Below are 10,279 nucleotides of genomic sequence, written 5' to 3' on the forward strand. Positions count from 1 at the left end.
GAATAGATTAAAATGATACAGAGTGGGTGCATCTACACAAGATATGTACTGAGTAGACTAATTAGCTCTGCAGTAAATGTCTCGCATCTACATGTGGGGCCCTATTAGGCTGCAGGAAACTAATTTATGCTGCAGTGGGATAGTACCTGTAAATACAAGTGCTATCCTGCTGCAGAGTTTTTTGCTCTGCAGCCCCATACATGTAGACACTGACATGACTGGATGGGGTACAAGCATGTTTCAGTGCAGGGGCTGCTTGCCAGCTAGCCCTGCACTGGAGCATCCTTGTGCCCCAACGAGCCCCCCCACAGCATGTTGAGTCAGGGGGAGCAGCCCTGGGCTGGCAGGCTGACCCCCTCAGGGCTCCCTGCCAGCCAGGGCTGCTCTGACTCAGTTCAATGTGCTGTAGTCCCAGGCACACCCGTACACGTGGTATCCAATGGCAATAAACTCTGGCATGAGAAGCACTGGAGTTTAAAGCTTTGCCTTAACAAAACATGTAGATATGCCTAACAACACTTACAAATGCAAATCACATAAATGGTAGTCATTTCCTTAATTCCTATTTTTCAGATGGGGAAAACAGAGACAAAGAGAAGGTAAAGTGACTTGTCTTTAGTCAGAAAAGGGCTCAATCCAAAGTTCATTCTCTTGACTTCAGTGAGATCCAGACAAGTCTCACAGTGAGTCTATACCCACCCAGATCTCCTTTTGCTAAGTCTTGTGCCATAAGCAGAAGAAAAATGTTTTGTAATGAAAAGATAAAGCAAGTGCTTTCCAAAACTGTAGACTTGTTGTCTGTCAACAACTTATGAAGTAAAAAAGAGCCTTGTAGATCAATCAACTGTCTTTAATAAGGTTCCTAGGATAGGAAGGCAAGGATTTTGTTCACTAAGGACAGCAGTGGCACAACAAGCATGTCGTAGCTCCTCATCTGTCCCAGAGGGCTCCAGGGAAGCAGTCCAGCACAACGCCGGGGGTAACATCTATAATTTACATACTTAGCTCTATGCCTTCCTTTATCCTGAAGGACAGAGTTGTCTGTACTAGATCCCAATTTTTTAAATAGTCCAACAGAATTTTAAAAACAAATGAAGAGTTTCCATTTTAGAAAATACTTGTGCTTCTTTTGTGTAACTTAAGTGTGTGTGTATTGTGGTTGCAGGTGTTGTTCTGATAAAGTTTAACACAAAGAAACAATACTGAATGTAAACTTATTATACTCAAAATGATTTTTTTATACTGTTTTTTTTAGAGGATCTTGTGTGAATAGTTCTGTGCTTGAGTGTTCTGAATGTTTTCAAGGTTACTGTGCTCCAAACTTAACTTGCTTTAACTGTTTGCAAAATCAATATTTAAGTTCCTCCACACAAAGGCAGGTGTGATACCTGCTCTCAGAGTCAATGCCAACTCATTCAAACCTGTGACATCAAGTGTTCAGAATTAACTATTGTTAGAAATAAGGCTACCTTCGGACTCATCCTTTGCACTGGCACCCCATTGCTTGCTTACTCCTGGACTCTGCAGTGTTCAATAATTACTCAGAATCAAGAAAGCTGACAGAGGTCTGCTTCTTTCTTCATAGTTTCATAGTTCTTCATTTGAGTTCTAATTAATCAGCATTGCATAACGGGAATCTGCACGCAGCCATCACCAGTTCTAACTGGCTCATGCCAAAGCATATTAAAGGTACAGTTCCTCAAAACCTATATACAAAAGTAGGTCATTTCAAGACACAGGTGAACTAAGGTGAAAGATATGGCCAGAGTATCCATCACTGCAAAAATATTCCAGTTGTCCATGCAACCTCACCTCCAAGCCCCAGGAGGGGCCAGGTAAAGACACAGAGGTGTACTCCAACCAACAGATTCAAGTGGCTACCGCTAATACTGCAAAGTTTGCAGTTTGGTTTCTTGCCTTTACACCTCCTTTCTCCCTCCCTCTCACCCCAACATAGAGCACCACTCCCAGACATCAGAGCTGGGTGCCAGATTAAGGATCTGTCCCTGAAGCATTATACTCAGTTGATGACATGGCAAGAATATTTTGCCCATCCTCATGCTCCATAGAGGAACATTGTTTCTTTTGTAAAGAGTACTTGCATGCAAGTCCAGTAGTATACTTGTTAACAGCCAAGGACATGCAAGCAAAATGCTAAGGTATAGTCTCAGCCATCTTCACCTAGTCAAACAAGTTCAAGTTTACATAATTGCTTAGAGCAGGGGTGTCAAACATGTGGTCTGTGGACCAGATTTGGCCTGTGGAATAATTCTATCCAGCTCACCAATAGTCCAGCTGGCCTGCCACACAATTTGGTGTCCCTGGATCCCAGTGGACATTACCATCAGCGGCAGCCCCACAGACCCACAATGCAGCCCTGTGTTGCTGCATGCCCTCAGACTCATGCTGCCACCTGGCCCTAAACAGAGGTGCATGCTATTGCCTGAATGTAGCTCTGTACTGCCGCCTGTGCCTGGACTTACACTGACACCTGAACATATCCCTGTGCTGCTGGCCGAATGAGACCTCACCACAGTTGGATTAGATCTGGATGAGGTATCTCTATAAGTTTCAAGAGCCTTATAGCTCTTGCTAAATGAGCTTTCCAAAAGGGGTTCAAAGCTAATCGATGGGCTGCCACCTGGCAAGGGGGATCTTCCCACATTCCCATTCTACAAGATTCTACCACTCCATCCAGCAAAGCAATTACCAACAGGCTTATCTTTAAGACCTTAAGACAACTTAGTAATTTCACTTGTGAACCCTATCTCAAAATCAATGAGATGATTCATGGCTCAAAAGTTAAAATAAGTTCTTAAGTGCTGTGTTGTTTCAGGACCACTGTGCTTGGTGGGGTGGACTCTGTCCTGAATCTCAAATGGGCTTGGGAATTTCATTATTGCTTGAGGTCTGTTCTGCAGTTTTACAGTTGCAGGCAAACTGAGAGCAGTGTACGTGCGTGCAGATCTGCTTTTTCAGGGATAAGTAAACACCTGCAGACAACAACAGGAACATGTCCTGATAGATATCAATTGCTCAGCATCATTGTTTCAGCACACCATGTACACATCTGACTGCTCTTTGCTATTGGCAACCAGTGCACCTACATAGATCTGTGTCTGAGCATTTGCTTGTTTGGTTCTCATGTCACAGAAGGGATCATTTTGGGGAGCATTCAGACAGCAACAGTGCCATCTAGGTGTCTAAGACTATGATTTTAGGGTAATGTCAGGTATTAAAAAGGGATGATTTGGAAGCCCTGACATATTCCTTATCTCCACACTGGACCCATCCACTTGCAGCTGGACATGCACACGAAATGGAGGCTTGTGTAAGCTGTGGAGTCTCATGTCTAAAGATACCATCAATGGAACCTGCATATGGTGCCTAGACCTTCAATGGAAGCCTCTCTAACCAAACCTAGAAGCAGGATTCTCAGAGACCATAGAAGACAGCTCTGTCTGGGAAGCCAAAGAAGACGGCAGTGGTGGACAAGCTAGTAGGAGCCACACTTATATATTACATAAAAGGGTTTAAAGAAATACATTCCAAAGGTCACAAACAGCTCTTCTGTTTTAACAACTTCACCAGGGTTCTCTTTTATTAATCATAAAGACATAGCACTAAAGTAGCATTTTTCATCTGTTGATCAAGTTCTCTGTTAAAGGTATGCATGTATCTCTGGCACATTTTAGAGACAGGGAACCTGAGGTGGAGAAAGATGCAACATACCTAAGGTTATACATTGAGTTAGTGGCAGGGTCAGAAAAAAAGTGTGTGCATTCACATTCTTATGCAATGAAGTTACTAGTTACATATTTTCACCTTTAAAAACAGGAATCCTGGCTCCCAGTCTCCACTGTAATCAGTAGATCATCTTTCCCTAACAGCAAACCAGGGCAGATTTAAGGTATTATGCTGTCTCTCACCATTCCAGGGATCAGATCTACTGATGACAAGTTTATCATCTAAAAACACATTTGCTTTTGACTCCTAGCTCATTTCAGGGCTTATTCCTATCTTCTCTGAGATTTCATTATTAGAAGCTATTACACTTGCATTTGCATTCTGTCACAAATTGTAACTGCCCATAGGAAAACAAGGCACATTTGTTATTTTATCATTTCCCGTTTCCTGTTTTAACATCTCAAAACCATTTTAAACCCTTAGCCCTCCTCCCACTTTTGAGTAAATATTGTATTTCTAGGATAGAAGACAACCCTGATTATAAGACAACCCTCCCCAAAATAATTAGATTCTATATATGGAAGATTTATTAATTTGTTATAATTTTCCAGGCATGGATTTGCCTTGAATTTGCCCCTTCCTGCTGCTACAGCGGGGAAGATAAATCTGGGGGATCAGGTAGCTCTTTGCTCTCTGCTTCCCTCCAACTCTACTTTGGCAGCCTCTTCCCCCTCCACTTATTGTCAGACCCTGCTCCCCCTGAGCAGGTGAAAGTGTAGAACAAATTTGAAAACAATAACCTTAAACTCAAACATGGCTGTAGCAATTTGCATACAATACTCATACATTTAAGTCATCCAGGGTTGATGCATGTTACCTTTTCTTTTTTTTTTTTTAACTACTGCAACTTTTAACACAGCTGCTCCATAAACACACTTTTGAACAGCACTTTGGCTCCCATTAGGTTGCTCCAAAAATTAATGAGTGAATGAGACATAGGACAACCTGACTCGACTTCACCTGGCAGAGGGCAGGGTAACACTAATCATATGCACCAGGCTGAGACAGGTGCTGGCAGAGGGATTCTGGGTATTCAGTGTTGTGGCTCACTATGACTTGAAAAAGAATCAGCAGTAAAGGAAACTGCACTTAACTGCACTATATGTTTTACTAACCTATCCTTATGGTAGGTTCCCATCAGCACTTTTGGCATATCTGAAGCAGGAGATGAACTGGTTGAAGAGAGCTGTCAGGGCCCCTTGTGGTTTGGTCAAGTGCGGGAACCTCCTCATAAATAGACACTCAGACCCCACAGTCAAGGACTGTATTAAAATGGGGCTGAGTGAAATGTACTGGTACTATGGAAAGACAGAGAAGGACAATGGGAAAGAAATGGCAGACCTCATATGGTGGAGAGGAGACTGGCATTGACTTTCTCAGAGGTAAAACCTCTAAAAGGACAAAAAGTAACAGCACTGGAATGGTGATGGGTGTGTGGGTGCACAGGTGCACAGTAGGGCTATGCAAAACAAGTGTTTCATTTCAACTTGTTTTGCCCTTTCAAAGGGACAGTGGTTTTTTTTGCTGTTTTGAAGCCCTGTTTGGTTTCATTTTGTTGAAACTGTTTTGCTGTTTCAACACGTTTTGACATTTTGCCCATAGGCTATAATGGGGAATCATGAAAATGCCTATAACTTTGTCATTTCTTGCCTTATTCAGATGAAAATTACAGGGATGGGATCCCCTTCTAAGGGCATGAAGGAGATAGCTGCAGAGGTTTCTGGAAAACAGCATCTCAAAGTGTTCAAAGCAAAACTCGTGTCACTTGCTGTCAGTGGTAGCCTGCTGTCATCCTGCACACAGATCCAGGGGCTCCCCCTGCCAAAAAAAATCAGCAGTTTTGGCACAAGGGGTGGATGTCAAGCTTGCTTTGGCCTCTCATCTGAGTGCTGGCCTGGTATTGCAGTACCTTCATGTCTGGTGCTCATTCTCTCCTGGGAGAGCAGCTGTCTGATTTTTTTTAAGGGCCACACACACACACACACCCCCACACCCACACACACATGGTTCCCATCAGCATATTTGCCTAGTGTGAGCCATGTGGTTCACAGTCATGCTTAGTGTTGGCTGCACTTAATCAACTTCATAGTTGGTTTCAATTGCTGAGCACATGCTGCTTTTGGCAGACATTTAGTGATAGACAGTGTATTTAGTGAGATGTCCTTGTACCCAATTAACTATGAAGGGTTTTTTCCCCATGCCACTTCAGGGGGGCAGGGGAAACTTATCTTGTATTTAAGTAAATATGGTAAATGCTAATAGCAGACTTCAGCATGAAGTAATGTGAAATCTGTTTTCAAAGAGCTACACATAGCTTTACAGCTTGTCTACACTTCAAACTTAATTCAGATGAAAATGGAAGTAGATTTAAAGCTCTATCGCTATTTTCAAGGTGTGTTTAATTAAACAGGAACAATATTCTGAAATACGCGTATTCACACAGGAAACTATACAGATACTGCTTCTTTATCTTGGAATTCCACCTGCTTAGTAAGTACCGTGATCCTAAAGGAACCATATTGCCTGTTGCAATGGGAAATGTGAGAGTGGTGTAGAATTTGTTAAAGGAAAATGAAGGACACTTGTGAATATATACACACTCTCATTTTGTATCTTCCCTCTAGACTTTGTCTTTTCTAAATTAGACTGGAAGTGCTCTGTAAAATCTTTGCCAACAACATCCAGCGTAGGTTGGCAACCTGAATTAATATACATCCAGCAAGAACCTTATGGAGGAATTTCAACATTATCTCCCCCACCCCGCCCTTCTTGTTCTCCCTTAAGACTCACTTTTCCAAATCAAAAGTACACATCTTATCCACATTACCCAAAGTAAAACCCATATTTGTAGTTTGTCAGCTATGTTAATGGCAACTTTCCATATTGTGAAAATGTGTGTAGGAGAATGAAAAGGATCATCTATCACTTCCCTTTGGAAGACTGAACAGCTTTGGTGATCAAGCTAGTAATGATGTTGGATGTACTGTGTTACCAGATTTGCCCATCACTTTGGAGCGCACTCATTTATTAAGCATATGTTTCTGCGGTCTCTGTAATTCTATCAATGTGCTGCTTGTGTTACTTGTGTTTCTATATGGAGCTGTATCTCTCCCTTCTGCAAGTCCTCACCCCCAATGGAGCTATCTTGCAGGACTCAGTTTCAATGGGACTGGGTTCCTCCAGCCACCAAATCACACAAACACATACACACACCCAGCCGGCCCATTAATAGAGCATGTCTGGGCTGGCTGGGTCGATCAGCATGTACAGGCTGACACCTTTATATGCCGTGGGCTCAGTTCATCAGGGCAGCAATGAAATACAGTCAGACACAAGCACATGAGTTAACAAAATACCTCTGAATCAGGATGGGTGTCCAGTTGACAACCTCATGGGAGAGAGAGAGAGAGAGCTGGGATCTCACCGTTCCAAGGCACTCAGGTGTTTTGTTGACAGGCAAAGTTCCTAACATAATCACTGAAAGTTAAAGAGGTTATGAAAAGAGATGATCTGTTTATCTCAGCTTCTCGAGAACAACCGTGGATGGTGTCAGAGAGGTTTCTCCCTCTTGATGCACACTGTTTGTTGCTTGACAGCTTTCTCATACCCTTAGTCCAGCCTCTTCAAAACATTCTTTTAATTGTGTAAATCACGGGAGTCCCAAGCCATAATTGACAGGGAAAATCCTGTTATTTAAACAGTTTCAATTTAAATGAATTACCTATCTCAGAGACAAGGGGTTATCTGGTTTGGAATGTCTCAAGAAACTGATTAACAACCAGGAAAAATATAAGGTCTTAAAGAGTAACCAGACAACTAGGAGTTGCTTGAAATTATTATGAATATAGAAGATAAACTGGAAGGGATACTGTTTTATTTCTTCTCAGATGGCCTAACTATGCTTGCACTGTGAAGTCAGCATCAGTGTTTTGTATTTTACCTGTTGTAAATAAGCTTCAGCTTAGCATGACTTTTAGATTGTACTGTAGTCTTTTACTGGTGCCTTGATTTGGTCTGGTTTCTAAAACGGGAAATCCCAAGGGCACATGGAACAGACCTAGGGGGATTACTTGGAGTGTTCATAAGCTCTGTGGGGAGGACTTCAACCAGTCATCCCGGGAAAAGTATGACAGCATTTGTGGTCAGGGCTCCAACGGGCTAGGCATTGTGATGAGCCCCTTACCATTGTTCAAATGTCGCCCGTACCCCACCCCGCCTCAGTCTCTTGCCTTAGCATTCCCTAACCCGGCAACAGAGTTTTAGTCAGTTAAGTTTAAATAGGCTTCCTTTACTGGGACCAGGGAATGTATGGCCCAAGATGCCTATTAAAATTTTCTTCTGCTTAGTTCTGGTTAGGTGGGGGGAAGAACAAGTCCTTTGTAATTCCAGCAAGCTGGGTGTCAGGGATCCCTCAGAAACACAAAGCTGACAGGTAACAACTGTATCATAGAGGTACTACAGGAAAAAAATAAAATGTGAGATAGCACGTTACTACTGCCAGATAAAAATGTATACTGTGAAAATAGCCTGGTAAAAATGAATTTGGAGAACACTGAGGAGCACTAAAAATGTTAATAAAACATGAAGGTCAGAAAAGCGTGCACAGCACTGTGGCTCGCTGCTTTTGCCTAGCAAGCTCAGCTTGGAGAAGGACACTTTGGATTGGTGGAACATTTCCACCAATCAGGTAATGGCTAGGAGGGGCTTGCCCCGCCCCTGCTGGGAAGTGGTGGGGGGGATGTGAGGAGCCCCTGGACCTGATTGAAGACTGCACTTTGCAGGTCTGGCAGACTTCAGGGACTTGGCCTCCGGTGTAAATAAGAGCCCAGGCTGCTCATCACAGTGTGGGGGAGGCCCGTGAGGATGCTCGGGCCCATCATGGTGCACGGAGCCCAGGCTTTGGGAGCCACAAGTGCCAACTCGAGCCTGCAACCCCGGCAGGGCCAGTGGACCACACGGTGCATGGGGCAGCACCCTTTCACAGCACCCCCTTCTCCCTACCTATCCCACCCGATTGCAAATAGGTCACACCCTTGGGTTACAGCAGGAAGGAAAATTCAGTAACAGTTTTAAGAATGTCTCCCAAGATGATCAAATATCATCACTTGTCAACAGATGTCTCAGATATGGGGGAAAGAAGGGGTGGGAAGGAGGGGGGAAATTCCTAGGAATAATCAGCAAAACAAATCTAATAAAAAAAAAATCTTAAATCAGGATTCTTAAGCCAGGGTTGGAGGTTTTCTTTTTTCCAACAGTTCCATATATAATTGTGCAGTAATTTTTGCCAGGATACATCTTCCCTCCCATTTTGTGATCTTTACAGTTTTTAATAAAAAAATAATGATAGTACTGAGCATGTAAATAGCACTTAACATGATCAAAGTACTGTACAAACAAGAACACTCACATCAACACTTGAATAAAATTCCTGCTGGAAACACTCTGAGTTATGATCATCTTTACCTATAAAACATTATGCAAAACTATGGCACAGAAATAGAAAACAAAGAACCATTAAACCGTGCTGCTTCCTGCTAGTTAAATGGACAGATTGGCATGGAGACTGGTAAATTATTCTGGGTACTCAGATCAACCTTACATGCAACTGTGCACTCACAGGTACACAAACACATGGGCACATGCATGTGCATATAGAATCTCTGTCTTCATGGGCTACTGGTGCCGCCTTAGTCAAGGGGGGGGCATGTGCCCCCGCAGTGACCAGTCAGCAATGGAGGGGTGGGGTCCCCCCATGGCCGATCGTTTCTGGAAGTGGCTGCAGCCATTTCTGGGAGCGCCACAGCGCTCCACTCCCTGGCTGGCACTTGCAGGAGGGCATGGATGCTTCCGTCTGCTCCTCCACCGGACACCTAAGTGGTGAAGGCAGCAGGTCAGGGTGTGCACTGGCAATCTCAGGGAGTGCACATGCACCCCTGTGCACCCCATTTGTGTCACCACTGTCTGTCTTGGTATATGAAGTCATGCAATATTAAAAACAAGGACACCAATATATTCTACTTTAAAAACCTCCCAGGATGGAGAGTCCAACTCCTCTTGTGTAACCTGTTCCAATGCTTTTTCACCTTCATAATAAGCAAGTTCTTCCTAACAGCTCACCTAAACTTCCCTTGCTGCAACTTGAGACCATTGCGCCTTGTCCAGTCATCTGCCACCACTGAAAACTGTTCTCAGTGAGCTCTGAATCTAGCTCCACTTCCTCCATCAGGTGCCTGGAGGTGTTCCCTATCCCTGCCTCTCCTTGCCTGTGCGCCTTCTACTCAAGGCAGATTGATTTTGTTATTTTTAAATGGCTTGGCGAGGGAGTGGGTATGTGTGGCTTCAAGGGGAAAAGTGTCTGTATGGCTGGCTTGGAAGGGGAGTGTGTGTGAGTGTGTATGGGGGCAGGCTGGCTTGGAGGAGGAGTGTGTGTGTTACATTCACACAAATAGAGAGTGAGACAGAGAGAAACTATGGCTTGGAGGCTGAGAGTATGTGTCTATAACTTGGAGGGAGAGTATATGTGTGTGGCTTG

Source organism: Crocodylus porosus, unplaced genomic scaffold (genome assembly GCF_001723895.1).
Source record: "Crocodylus porosus isolate Cpor-Errol unplaced genomic scaffold, CroPor_comp1, whole genome shotgun sequence".
NCBI classification, from domain to species: domain Eukaryota; kingdom Metazoa; phylum Chordata; order Crocodylia; family Crocodylidae; genus Crocodylus; species Crocodylus porosus.